Below are 15,423 nucleotides of genomic sequence, written 5' to 3'. Positions count from 1 at the left end.
TAACAAAGTCCTATTTATTTGTAGCCAATTTATTTTAAAAGTCAAAGCTGAGTGAGCCCTCATGATATCACAATGCTTAGAATTTTTACAATTATTTCCCACAGATTGTAGGGCCTGCAGTATCTCCAAGCCTGCCTCTCAGACAGTTAACATAACTGTGTCAAGAATTCCTTATTTTAGGTCTCTTTCCACTGAGTAAGGTAGATCTGATGTACACTGTGGGCACCTTGCTGTACACTTTTCATTCCACCCTGGTTTTGTGCCAGCCATGCGATTTGGGGAACTGACTCCATCTTCAGAGGTGGGTCCAGATTAAGGATAATCAGTGATTACTGTGGTGATTGATTCAGGCATTAGTGGGATTAGTGGGCCTAAACCAACCAAGAAATCATGATACCGTTGGCCCTTTGTATCTGTGGGTTGCCTGTCCATGGATTCAACCAACTATGGATGGAAAATATTCAGGGGAAAAAAAAAAAACAATGAAAAATAATACAACTTTAAAAACCAATACAATGTAACAACTATTTACATAGCATTTACATTGTATTATGTTATTATAAGTAATCTAGAGAGGATTTAAAGTATACAGGAGTTGCCGAGTGTGGTGGCATATGCCTATAATCTCAACTATGGGAGGCTAAGGCAGGAGGATCACTTGAGGGCAGGAGTTTGAGGCTGTGGTGGGCTATGATAATGCCTGTGAATAACCACTACCCTCCAGCATGAGCAACATAGCAAGACCCCATCTCTGAAGAATAATTTTTAAAAGCCTGTAATCTCAGCACTTTGGGAGGCCAAAGTGGGAGGATTACTTCAGGCAAGGAGTTCAAGACTGGCCTGGGCAAAAAAGCAAGACTCTGTTTCTATAAAAAAACCAAAAAGTAGCCAGGCCTGGTGGCACGTGTCTGTAGTCCCAGCAACTTGGGAGGCCAAGGCAGGAGGATGGCTTGAGTCCAGGAGTTTGAGGTTACAGTGAGCACCACTGAACTTCAGCCTGGGCAGCAGAGCAAGAGCCTATCTCAATAAATAAATAGATAGATAGATAGATAAATAAAATTTTAAAAAATTTTAAAAAGCATACGGGAGGATGTGTGTAGGTTACGTGTAAATACTACACCATTTTACACAAAGGACTTGAACATATGCAGATTTCGGTATCTGCAGGGGTCCTGGAACCAATCTTCTGCAGATACTGAGGGATGACTGCATTCCCTCAGCCACAGGGATTGGTTCAAGAATAGGCACGTGGGCATGGTAACCCGTCTGTGGCCAACAAGGAAAGGAAAAATTTCTGCTGGAGGTTTCTGGGAAAGAAGCTTCCCCACACTTATGACGATGCTTTGAAATAACACTCTCTTTTCTCAGCATTGCCATGTTGCATGAAGTTAAACAGAGGAAGGCAGAGTATGAGAATTACAGAGGAACAGTCAGGGTCTTGAGTGAACATGCCTGAGCACCACCCCCTCCTCTCTATTTTCTATTTCATAATTCAGTAAATTCTCTTTGTTGTTGATAAAATCAATGGAGTTGAGTTCTCTGTTTCTTCCTGCCCAAAACATCCTAACATTTATACATTTGTAGCAGGAGTCACCAGCATATAGGTGAAAACTGAAGGTAAAGGAATGGATGAGCTCACATATGTAGAGAACAACAACAACGACAAAAATCCTGCCATATCTGAGCTATAAATATCTGCCATTTCATCTCCAAAAGTCCTTGGAGAGATGGCTGGCAATTGACACTGAGGAGTAGCTAAAGAGGCGAGGAATAAACCAGGGAGTGGAGTGCTACGGAAGATAAACAAGTGATCAAAATCGTCACATGCTATGGCGAGGTCAAGTATGATATGACTTGAAAGTGATTTAACAATAGGAGGGTCCTTGAGGGTCATTGAGGTGGTGGCAGAGGGTGCAGCCTGACATTCATGGGAGGACCGAACGGTGAGTGAGGAAGTGAACACATCAGTAGCTCAGCTTTCTCTCATGATAAATCCTGATGGAAATGAATTGCTGCTTCTATTCAGACCTATACTGAGAAGTGTTGCTCAAGGGTATAGCTGTACTTCAAAGAAGGTAAAATGGGACAGTTTAGAACTATTATTTATGGAGCTTCTAGGTATCAAACATGGTAAATACTCCCATGATCTCACGTAATCATCAAACAAATCTGAGGTATCATGCTATTTTATTGACAGAGGTGAGAGCTTACCCAAATAAAAAGGTCTGTCAGACTCCAAAGACCTTGCTCTTTCTACTCTGTTTGGGTACCCGGGAGAGGTTTATGGTGCACCCAGGACCAGCAGTATAGCTTGGTTTTAAAAACTGATTAAGAATTTCAAGGTGGGGATAGCAGAGCATTAAACCAGGATGGGAGTAGCAGTCGGACAGGTCACACATGCATGAAGCCAGCCCTGGGTGCACCCAACCTCGGGACCTCCCAGAAAAATCAGTTCAGGAAGCCTTTGTCAAAATAAAATTCAGAGACAAATATGAGCACAGGGAAACATTTTTACTAGCACTTCAAGGAAATCAAGCTTTCAGAAGTAGTGGCTCATCAAACAGAATAAGAAGAATTTATAGCTCAGATGAAATGGCAGATATTTATAGCTCAGATATGGCAGTTAACTCACATTGGATAAAAACAAGATGTTCCTGCCTTTTGGGAAGGAAAACAGGATGTTCTCGTTTTTTGTGGCTTATCTCTGGAGGCACAGCTTTTAGGATTTCCTGTTTGTCAAGGCTTTTAGCAGGTTCCTGCTAGTCATGGTTTATCTTGGAATGCAAGGGTATTAGGGATGGAAGTCTTTTCTGGTGTGTATCACAAGTGATGTGTGGCCAGGACTAGGCTAAGGGCAAGATATCATTTTCCCTTTCTCTCCTCTTTTCTTGCTACACACACTTTATAGTAGCTCCCTCGAGCTCAGAACCTCCTCCATTTCCTACCATAGGTATCGTACAAAGTAAACTTCATCATATTAATAGTTTGTTGCTCAAGCGTAAGAGTAGGTTATATAAGAATAACAAAATTACTTATCTTATGCTATTAATTCATAATGTAAAATATAAGATATATATGGACCCATATTATAAAATATAATAAATATACATATAAAATGATTTAAGATATATATATATGTATGTGTGCATCACACAAATAGAATGGAGCTAAGCCACATGAGCCCCTACTTTATCATCCTATCATGTGTAGGTTCTTTTCAATTAGAAGCGCCCTTAGCTTGTCCTTTTGAAAAAATAACACATGCTGTTTTTTTGTTTTTTTTTTTGAGACAGAGTCTTGCGCTATTGCCCAGGCCAGAGTGCCGTGACGTCAGCCTAGCTCACAGCAACCTCAAACTCCTGGGCTCAAGCGATCCTCCTGCCTCAGCCTCCCGAGTGGCTGGGACTATAGGTGCGAGCCACCATGCCCAGCTAATTTTTTGTTTCTATTTTTAGTTGACTGGCCAATTTTTTCTACTTTTAGTAGAGACGGGGTCTCGCTCTTGCTCAGGCTGGTCTCGAACTCCTGACCTCAAGCGATCTTCCCACCTCAGCCTCCCAGAGTGCTAGGATTTACAGACGTGAGCCACCTCACCCAGCCAACACATGCTCTTTTTATTTACTTTCTTTTTGTAGCTCTTATTATGTCATACTCCAAATTGCCCATGCTCATGGATTCTTACGCATTGTTAATATTTCCCATTGGCTAGAAACACTTTAATTTGTTTCTAGGCTATAAACCCATGTCTTTAAAATTCTCAAGAGTTTGTGACATACATTGTCATACATTCATATGACTCAGGATCCAAGCAGGTAACACGTGGGCAAATTCAAACAGGATAAGAAAGGAGATATTAATAAAGGTGCTATTTACAAAGCATCTTTGTAAAGGTCAGAGTTAGGGGAAAGCAAGGGTTAGGGTGGTTAAATACCCGAGAGCTGCAATAGCAGGAAGCCCTTACTCCTTTCTAGTCCTGAAAGAACCAAGAGAGGGGCAGTTGCAGAAACCTTGAGAGAATGGCCACAAATGAAGCCCCCTAAAAGGAACTGTGGCCTTTGGTTTGGTAAAGGGATCTAGCCAGCCTGTGGCAACCCCACAGGGAAGGAGCTGCAAGAATTCTCTAACCCCTTTCTCCATCCCCCTTTAGCTCTCCTGCTGGTGCCTGTCACTGCTTCAGCCCAACCAGAAGTTAGAGTCAAGGGATCCCAGTTTATGTGGCCTATAAAGGTCAGCTTCTCAGAACCCAAAGCAGAATAGAGAAGGATAGAAACAGGATAATATCTAACTCATATACAGTTCACTGATTTTCAGATAAAGTAATTAAACATCACAACTTTCATTCATTCAAACAAATATTTAATACCTACTATGCACCGGGCAGGATATATTGGTAAACAAGTATGTTCTCTAGGAGCTTACATTCTAGAGTGAGAGATAGAAAAGCACACAAACAAAACAGTGTGTGGGGAAGATAAGGACAACAAAGAACATGATGAGAGAGAGAGAGAAAGAGAGCGAGATTGATTTGCTTTTGCTCAGGTGGTCAGGGAAGGCATCCCTGAGGCTGTGATATTTTTGCTGAGATTGGAGGATTAAAAAGTAGCCAGCCATGCAGACATCTGGAAACAGGGGGAAGAGAAACATTCTGAAACTCAAACGTGTCTGGTATCATTTGAAGGACAGAAGGAGGTCAATGTGGCTGAATGGAGCATGGAGTAGGAAGAGATAGCATTGGCCATGCTTGGGGCCTAATCAGGTAAAACCTTGATGATCAAAGAACCGAATCTGAATGTCATTCAGAATGAAATGGAAACATTGCAGGTTTGTAGAAGGGGATTGACACCATTTGGGCTGCAGTGTGAAGAACAGAGGGAGCTGTGGGGAGTAACTCACAGCAGGTCTTGAACAGGGCAGAGCCTGGTGGTGGCTTCCCCAAGGGAAGCCTTAACCCTTAGGATCTTTAGCCCCCTCACAAGGTGGAAGGTGCCCTCCAGGGGTGGAGAAGGAGGGGAGGGTAGTGGTAAGCAGTGCTGCCTCTACAGGATCCCTGTGCCTGGGCTCTGATGCCTTCAACCCTGCTGTTGCGGCAGTGACAGCACTTGGAATCTTAGCATCCTGGGCTCTTAAATCTCAGAACCACGGAGCCAGAATGTGTCTAAGAGCCTGGTCTCTGACTTCAGCGTCTGCATCCTTATTTTGGCCTCAAGTATTATAAGTCACTCGACTTCTTAGTAATTCAGTTTTTTCACTTGTAAAATGGGGATAGTAATGTAAGATCTTATCCAAAACCCACGAGGACAGACACATCTCAGAATTCAAAATTTTTAAGATTTGAGAAAACTATCATGCGACATATACCAGATATTATGAGACACCCCATGTCAAATTGGGTTTTCAGCCACATGTATTCTACCTAAATATCTATTACACCACCCTCCTTTATTTTCCTCTTAGCACTAACACTCTCTGTAATATCTTGTTTGTTTATTGCTAGCCTCCATCAATTAGAATGTAAGCTCTTTTGAGATCAGGGACCTTTCTCTAGTTTGGCACTCTACCTAAAGCACCTTAAGCAGTACATGATACCTAGTCAGTAACCAATAATTATTAGTTGAAAATAAATGAGTGAACAAAACCTTGATTTCTCTCTTTCCAATCTTTATCTCCTTGCTTCTAATCTTCCAATAAGTTATTTGGCTTGATCTTCAAAATATATCCAAATCTGACCACTGCTGAACATCACTGGGGCTATCATCTGTGCGCGTGTCCAGGTTGGAAGTGTTGTCTCACTCTCCTGTTCACCTGGTAAACTCCTCACTCCTCTTCCCATTTGTTCATTGATTCCACATTTATCAAAGTACATGCAGGGGTCTGGTCTGTCTTTATGAACTCACAGTCTAGTGGGGGATGGGGGAGAGGGACACGGACACAGATAATTACTGTGCGAGAAATGGGGAATGCAGAGGTGGGTGTAGTGGCCTGGACAGGTGGACCTGCAGCCCCCATTCCAATTGCACAGAAGACTGGGCTGGAAATAAGGAGCCACTCCTGTATGTTCTGTGCTGGGTTGGAGGTGGGGGTTAGGACTAGGGTGTAGGGGGTTAGCTTTTCTTTTGTGTGTATGAGGAGAGGCCAGACAAACCCTTGCATCTGATCTTCCCCTCAAATGATATTTTAGAAACAAATAATTCCGGTCTAGAGTGAGCACATCTTGTCACACCTATCCTCTCATGTATTTGGGTGGAAGTGACCAGCCAGCCCCACTGACAGATGGAGAACCTGAGACTCGGCAAGGAGAAGCCATTTCCCAGGGTTGTGTACAATTTCAGGACTAGGGCCCCCAATTCACATTACAGCTCACTGAGCACCCAGCCCAGAGCCTCCCCCAGTATGGGGGCTCAATAAATAGGAATTTCTGACCCAACCCCTTTTTGGGGAGGTTCTTCTGAGAGGCCTTCCTATTAGAGATGGGGAAACTGAGGCCCAGAGAAGGGAAGTGATTTGTGAGGAATAACAGAGCAGACAGGCGGAACTGCCCCAGGAGTTCTGACTATAATCATGATGGAAGCCACTGTTTATTGAGCATTCCTGTGTGCCAAGTCTTGTTCCAAGCCCTTTGCAGACAATGTCTTATTCTATCTCCCAGCAACCCCGTAAGATTATACTATAAACCCAAAATCCCTTATGTGCAATTTGGAAGCCCCAAAATTCTGAAAGCAAAAAGACTTTTCCTATATTTGCCACCCAAACTCTTCTGATGACAAAATTTGTCCTGAATAGATGTGAGGCTATTTAAATTATTTGTACTTTTAAAAAATAATTTTTTATTTATAAACTTTAAAAATCAGGTGGGAAAGGCATGAATATCCATTCCATACCTTTATTAGTGTTCTACTGTTGTGTAACAATATTACCACAAACTTGGTGACTTAAACCAACACACATTTGCTATCTCTAAGCTTCTGTGGATCAGGAGTCTGAGCCTGCTCAGCTAGGTCCTCTGCTTAGGGTCTCACCTGGGTTCCAAGTTCACTCAAGTTAATGGCAGAATTCAGTTCCTTGAGGTCATGGGACTGAGGGCCTCAAGGTCTTTTGTTGGCTATCGGCTGTCGGCTGCCCTCAGCTCTTAGAGGCTGCCTATATTCGTGCCTATAGCCCCCTAAAATGGCCACCTGCTTCCTAAATGTCAAATCGAGGGAGGAAGAGAGAGCGCCTCCAGCAAGATGGGTGCTACCGTTTATGCAACACAATCACAATCCTGTACATGTAACCACAAACATCCCATCATCTTTACTGTTTATTTCAGTTAGAAGCAAGCCACAGGTCCCGCCCACACTCAAGGAGAAAAGTTCCCATAAGGGAGTAAACGCCAGGAGGCGGGAATCATGGGGCCACCCTAAGAGTCTATCCACCACAATACCTTTCAATGCAGAAATATTAATGTGTTTGATTATGCCCTAAAAAAAATGAAGTTTTTAAAATCTCACATGAAAAGTCAGAACAGGATGGTTCCAGGGTTGGTTATTCAGTGGCTCAGTAACACTATGACTCCAGCTCAGCATCTCTCTGGTTCCCTTGAGTTTTCTCCTAGTGCTGGCAAGGTGGCTCTATAGGTCCATGCGATACATCCTTGCACTAGGTGTCTAGAGGCAGGTAAGCATGCTTGTTTTTTCTCACATCTCTCTTTTTAAGAGCACAAAATCTTTGCCTAGAAGAACCCCCAGCAACACCCCCAGTATTACAGCACCTACCATTATTAAACTGACCATTACCAAGAGAAATGAGACATTATCTTTGACTTAGATCAATCATGATCGATCCCTCAGATTGGGCATGGACCTCAATGTCCCTATAGCACGTGGCCACCTAATACCTGAATTTTCATAGTGGATTTTTAATCATTGTCCATCTATTAACAAAGGGTACAGAATTTAATTGCAGAACTTTTAATGAAAGATAGAGAAATAGCCTATATTTTCAGGTGGGCTATTTCGTATTGTTTTTTTTTTTCCCAGGAATGCACGGTTTTCCTAGACTTCAAGCCACTCAGTGTGTGGTCTCCAACAGACCTGCAGCCAGGATGAGGTGGGACCTTGTCTCACCTCAAGGGCTTCTTCTATGCTTATATAATTCTCCTTTTGTGTGACATCTGGTCTACTACTCAAGCTGGTGATTTTTCCATCAGATACAAGCTTTAACAAAAGATATTACCCAAGTTAGTTTTTCTCTTCCTCTTTTGTAGTTGAGGTTATTATTTTTTTTCCTGGTCTTGCACAACTGCAAGAAAATGTTTTACCAGAGCTAGGTTACGCAATTTGCAGCTGGGCCTTTCAGCTTCCTGCAGAGAAGCAGCAGTACAAGTGAGCACTTGCCAAGAACTGATACTTGTCCAAAGTTGTGCAAAAGAAGGAGTGCAAATCTATCTCACACATATAATTGAGGAACAAAAAGAAGGTTGATGTTGTTGATGTTTGGGGAGGAAGGAGATAAAGACAAAGAGGTAGGTGAGGACTAGATCATATAGAGCCTTGAGGATCAGAGAGATTGAGATTTTACAGCTAAGTGCAATCAGGACATATTGAAGGGTGTTAAACAAGGATGTAACAGGATCTGATATGCATTTTTAATAGATTAGTTTGGAGCCATGGATTTGGGGAAAATATCTGTAATACAAGTAACTAAAGAGGATGGGTATCTAGAGTTTAAAAATCAATATGATAAAAGACAAACACAATTGGAAAATTAACAAAATACTTGAGTGGGCACTTCCGCAAAGAGAAAATCCAAATAGTAGATAGACACATGAAAAATGTTCTATCTCACCAGTCGACCAAGGAAATATATGCTAAAACCACATTACAAGCTGTACAAGAGCCAGACACCATGATGCACGTCTGCAGTCCCAGTTACTCTGGAGGCTGGGGCAGGAGAATCGCTTGAGCCAGGAGTTCAGGGCTGTAGTGACCTCTGATGCTGCCTGTGAATAGCCACTGCACTCCACTAGGGCAGCACAGCAAGTCCTCATCTCTAAAAAAATCTGTACATCTGGCACAAGAACAGAGACATTGACCTCTGGAACAGGACTGAGAATCCAGAGATGAAACCATCCGCATGTGGTAGTCTAATCTTTGACAAAGCTGACAAAAATATACACTGGGTAAAAGAATCTCTTTTCAATAAATGGTGCTGGGGAAACTGGATAGCTACATGCAGAAGAATGAAACTGGATCGCCACCTCTCACCTCTCATAAAAATCAATTCAAGATGGATAACAGATTTAAATCTATGGCATGAAATCTTAAGAATTCTAAAAGAAGATGTTGGGTAGACCCTTTTAGACATCAGCCTAGGCAAGGAATTATTGAAGAAGAACCCTAAAGCAATCACCGCAGCAACAAAAATAAATAAATGGGATTTGATCAAATTAAAAAGCTTCTGCATGGCCAGTGAAACTACCATTAGAGCAAATAGAGAGCCCACAGAATGGGAGAAAATATTTGCTCTCTACACATCTGATAAAGGGCTGATAACCAGAATCTATCTAGAACTCTGTGGGGAACGTGGCCAGTGTTCCCTGCAAAAAACCGGGTCCCTTTGGTAGAGTTGCAAGGGATAAGAAAATAATAGAGAGAAATGGAAAATGGAAGAAATAAAAGAATACACTGAGACAAAGATATAGTTTTATAAGTTTATAAAGATTATAGGCAAAGCGGGAGCTCAGGGGGCTCAGACCTCTCCATTGGTCTCAAAAGCCCCGAATGAGGTCTTACATGGTAACTTATAGAAAATAGTGAACAATTGTCAGGGGTAACAGATTTACATAACAGCAGGTAGTTCCTCTCAGGTTAACAGATTTTCAAAAGGCTTTTACAGAAGGCTTCTACAGATTCTTTAACTAATTCTATTTACGTGAGCAAACGGTTACAAAGTCTTTCAAAGGTTAATTTCTAAATTCTAAGGTAAGTTTATCATTTAAACAGAGGGGTTAAACAGAGATATGTAGGCTCCATGTTTATTAGGTTATTGTGAATGGAGACAGGTAGTCTAGAGTGGTTTAAACAAAAGCTTTGCTTTTGGCCATTTGGGAAGCTGTCCTTTCCGGGAAGCTGTTTGTTCCGGAGGGCACTCTATTGTCAGCTCTCAGCCTATAGTTTTTAACAGATTCGCATGTGCTTTACAAAGCAAATCCAATTCTTTAGGTCTGAGAAACACGGCGCCTCGTGGGATACAGCCGCTACTGCCTTTCAGAGGCGCCCTTCCGAGTGTAACAGCATTCGAAATGCAAACCAACATGTTCACATATTCTTTTAGGGCAAAGCTCTGTGAAACTCTTAAGACAAATCCTGTCCCAAAACACATTTAATACTAATTCACGGAGCGACAGAACTCAAAAAAATCAACAAGAAAAAATTAAACAACCCCATCAACAAATGGGCAAAGGAAATGAACAGAAACTTTTCAAAAGAAGACAGAATAACGGCCAGCAAATATATAAAAAAATGCTCAACGTCTCTAATCATTAGAGAAATGGAAATCAAAACCACAATGAGATATCACTTAACCCCAGTGAGATTGGCCTCTATCAAAAAATCCCAAAACAACAAATGCTGGTGAGGATGTGGAGAGACAGGAACACTTTTACACTGCTGGTGGGACTGCAAACTAGTGCAACCTCTGTGGAAAAGAATTTGGAGATACCTCAAAGAGCTAAAAATAGAAATACCATTCGATCCAGCAATATAACACTACTAGGCATCTACCCCAAAGAGCAAAAAACATTCTATAATAAAGACATCTGCACCCGAATGTTTACAGCAGCAGAATTCACTATTGCAAGGATGTGGAAACAACCCAAGTGCCCGTCAATTCATGAGTGGATTATTAAAATTTGGTATATGTATACAATGGAATATTACTCAATCATAAGAAACGACGGTGATCTAGAACCTCTTATACTTTCCTGGATTAAACTTAAGCCCATTATCCAAAGTGAGGCACCACAAGATTGGAAGAACGGGCTCCACTTGTACTCGCCATCAAATTGGTACTAAGTGATCAACACTAGGGTGTTCACATGGCAGTAATACTCTCCAGGGATTAGGGGGATGGGGGGTAAACCCGCAACTAAAGGACACGGGGAGTATTGTAGGAGGGAAGGGCATGCCTTTAACCCTCGCTTGGGTGAGGCAAAGACATAAAGTGTAACCAAAACGTGTGTACCCTCATAATATCCTGAAATAAAAAAAAAAAAAGAAAAGAAAAAAAATAAACAATGATGCAAATTCTTTTAATAATCAGAAAAAAGAAATAATAAATGTTGCAAAGACCATTCAGATTTGTAATGAAAACATGCAAGAAAATCTTGTTTTGCCCAGTATGGTATATTAGGTGCTAATAAACCACAGGGGTTTTTTTTGTTGTTAAAAAAAAAAATTTGTACATGCCACTAGATTGGTAAAAGTGGAAAAAAAATCTGACAGTACCAAGGAATTTGGCAGTACCAATGGAAACTCACCTTCTGGTGTTAAATTAGTTATAACCATTTTAGAAAATAGAGAATGTACATTTTCAAGTTTGTCAAATAGTCCAATATCTACATTCTTCTAGATATGTATCATAGAGAAATCATGCACATAAGTACCAGAAGGCATGTATTAGAATGCTCATTGTAGCGCTGATAACAGAAAACATCCTAAATAGTATAATAAATCATGGTATTAATTATGATGCCATATTATAAAATTCTACACAGAACTACAGCTATATCAGGATAGATGAAGTTCACGAACATTATATTGAGCAAAAAGAAGCAAGTCACAAAAAATATGCAGCAGGATTCCATTTATATAAATTAACTTCAAGATGGGTAAAACTAAACTATATTGTTTAGAGATGTGATAAATATGCGATAAACCAAAGCAAGAGAATGATCATCACACACACACACACAGAACTGTGGTTATCTCTGCAGAAAGGGAGATGTGAGCAGGACGGGCGGGTCCTAAAAGTGTTCCATTTCTATGAAGCACAAAAGTTTTAATTTTGGTGAAGTCCAATTTATCTATTTTTTCCCCCTTTGGTTGCTTTTGCTTTTGGTGTCATATTTAAGAAATCCTTGCTAAATCCGTGAACACAAAGATTTATCCTATGTTTTCTTTGAAGGGTTTTATACTTTTAGCTCTTACATTTAGATCTTTGGTCCATTTTGAGTTAATTTTGTATATGGTGTGAGAGGTAGAGAGTCCAGCACCGTTCTTTTGCATATTGTGATCCATTTCTCAACCTTTGTGTGTGGATACATGGATATTTACTTTATAATACATTTTATATACTGTTCTGTAAATATATTACATAGATTGAAGAGTATAAATAGGAGATAATGGCTTTGGATACTGTTTAGAGTACCCTGTCTATGGAGAATAAGTTGTAGTGAAACAAAGAACAAATCAGGAAGACCAATTGGGATGTTCCACGGGTTTTTGGCTGAAGCAACAGGATGGATGGTGGTATTATTAACTAAGACAGTAATGAATGCAGAAGGAGCAAAGTTTTTTTGGGGGGGAGGGGTGGAGAAATAAAATCATCTTTAGGATATGTTAAATTTGAGAAGCATTTTAAACATCCAAGTGGAGAAGTCAAAAGGCAATTGGAGCCAAGCATGGTGGCACACACCTGTAGGTCCCAGCTACTTGGGAGGCTGAGGCAGGAGGATTGCTAGAGCCCAGGAGTTCGAGGCTGGACTACCCTACGATTATGCCCGTGATTAGCCATTGCATTCCAGCCTGGACAACATAGTAAGACCTTGTGTCTAAAAAAATGATAATAAAAAAATTGGTATATGATCCAATGGATGGACACGCTTGAAGCACGGACTTGAGGGGGGAGGAGGGCAAGGGCAACATACGTAACCTAAACATCTGTACCCCCATAATATGCTGAAATAAAAAAAATTGGTATATGTATCTGGAGTTCAGGGAAGAAAACAGGGCTGTAGGTATCCATCTGGGAATCTGTAGTATATAGTTGTCATGAAGCCATGGGACTGGTTGAGATTACACGGGGAAAGAGTGTAGACACAAAAAGAGGAGAGCATCAAGGACCCAGCTCTAGAAAGTCCTAACATTTAGAAGACAGGCACAGAAAGAGGTAGGTACTAGCAAGACGATGAGAAGGAGCAGCTAGTGATGAAGGAGGGAAACAGATTGTGGTTTCAGGAAAGCTTAGAGAAGAAAATGTTTCAAAAAGGAAGGTGTGGTCAGCTACTACTAAGGGATTAATGATGATTTGGACAGAGGACTAATCATTAGATTTGGCAAGATGAAGATGGTTGGCACCTTTGATAGGACATGTTTTGTGGCAGAAGCAGGTGTTAGTGGCTTCATTCAAATCTGAGCAGGGTATTTGCTAGCCTGCACACAGAATAGTAATTCCTCTTTCACAACGAAAGCTACTGAAGTTAACACAATGTCATACAAGTAACTTGACGATTTAATTTTGCCAATAGCTTGTTTTGCTTTCTCTCTGAGTGTATGTTCAATAACTTCCCAGCTGGTTTTCACAAACCTTTTGACAATAGTGAGAACTACACATTTTAGTATATAAGGAGTGCAAATCTGAATAAACATCTGTAGTTTCAGCTTCTTTCTGACTTAAGCAAAAGAACTATTTAATTTTATACTATACTGTTTTGTTCTAGTGATGAAAAATTTAATTGGTTTGCCAGAGGTCACAATGTTTTATTAGAAATCAAAATGAAAGCACCATTAACTTTAATGCCAAAACTCAATAGTTTCTTTCTTTTTTTTTTTTTAATGATAGAGACAGGGTCTCACTCTTGCTCAGGCTGGCCTTGAACTCCTGACCTTGAGCAATCCTCCCACCTCAGCCTCGCAGAGTGCTAGGATTACAGGTGTGAGCCACCGCGCCTGGCCTTGATAGTTTCTTAAAAGATAACGCAGTGTGAAAAAAGAATAGCTGGATTGCTAATTTTCAGATAATCACTTTCACACTTCTATTCATATTTTTCTTTTTCACTTTTTTCTATGAAATTATCACATTTGCCTATTTACTTATCCGAAAATGGGAGTCTTGTTAATTTTTATATTTATGACATTCTGAACTTTAATATTCATGTTATTATTTTCCTTAGTATATTTTGCTTTAGTGAAACACTTTCAAAGTTCTTGCTAACATTTTTTTTTTAACATTGGAGACATAAAGCCACACAATGGTAACCACACAAAAGATTAAAGTGTTGTGAAAATACTTTAAACCAAGATGAGTTTCACCTGGTAACTGAATGTTAGTGGAGACACATCGCCAAACAGTTTTTCAAGTACATGTATCTTCAAAATACAGAGACAATTCAAAGATACTGTACTTTGAAGCACAGTATCTTCAAAAATTAGGTTATCGGCCGGGTGCGGTGCCTCCCACCTGTAATCCTAGCACTCTGGGAGGCTGAGGCGGGTGGATCGTTTGAGCTCAGTAGTTCGAGACCAGCCTGAGCAAGAGCGAGACCCTGTCTCTACTAAAAATAGAAAGAAATTAGCTGGACAACTAAAAATATAGAAAAAATTAGCCAGGCATGGTGGTGCATACCTGTAGTCCCAGCTACTCGGGAGGCTGAGGCAGTAGGATCGCTTAAGCCCAGGAGTTCGAGGTTGCTGTGAGCTAGGCTGATGCCACGGCACTCTACTCAGGGCAACAGAGTGAGACTCGGTCTCAAAAAAAAAAAAAAAAAAATATGAGTTTATCACTAAGAATGTAGCAGGACTTAAGATTTGAATGTGGGAAAGTTATCATTTTTCCTTTTTGGGGAGGTAATCGTCCAAAAGTAAGAAGCAGAATAAGGAAAAGAAAGTATAAGACAAATTCCTAAATTACAAAATAAGTGGAGGGATTGAGTATGGGTGAATGTTAAGGGTGTAGATTTTAGAAATATTTTATTAGATTTAGGGTTTGGAATTGGCTTTGAGTCAAGGTTAGGGTAAAGTAGCAAAATATACATTTTGAAGTTTAAAAGGTTTAAAACTCTTGTGTAGAGTTTAAATTTCTTGTTTCAAAGACAGGAATAAAATTTACAGGCTGGTTGCAGGAGCTTCCCTGGACCCCATCTGGTTCTAAGAAGCAGAGAAGGTGCAGCACGTGCATCACATAGATAAATTGTATTTGCAGAAAATAATCTGTATCTGCGACAGTGGGGACAAGAGAGACTTTGCATTGTGGAAATTCCCCTAACAGCCTATATTTATTGGGGAGAAGTAAAGGTCAAACAAACTCACACACAAAACACTGAGTCCTGAGCAAAATTCTGGCTGGCTCAGAAAAACAATAGAGAAGGCCAGGCGCGGTGGCTCACGCCTGTAATCCTAGCACTCTGGGAGGCCGAGGCGGGCGGATTGTTTGAGTTCAGGAGTTCGA

At 40.7% G+C, this 15,423-nt stretch overlaps 1 pseudogene; it reads left to right on the top strand.

The window, feature by feature from the left end:
• The first annotated feature begins 268 nt into the window (after positions 1–268).
• Positions 269–15,423, top strand: part of LOC105807531 — a 46,321-nt pseudogene continuing 31,166 nt past the window's right edge.

The sequence above is a fragment of the Propithecus coquereli genome, unplaced genomic scaffold (assembly GCF_000956105.1).
Source record: "Propithecus coquereli isolate 6110/MARCELLA unplaced genomic scaffold, Pcoq_1.0 Scaffold16, whole genome shotgun sequence".
NCBI classification, from domain to species: Eukaryota; Metazoa; Chordata; class Mammalia; order Primates; family Indriidae; genus Propithecus; species Propithecus coquereli.
Note: the sequence above shows the minus strand (reverse complement) of the source record. Positions and strands in the feature narration are given on the sequence as shown.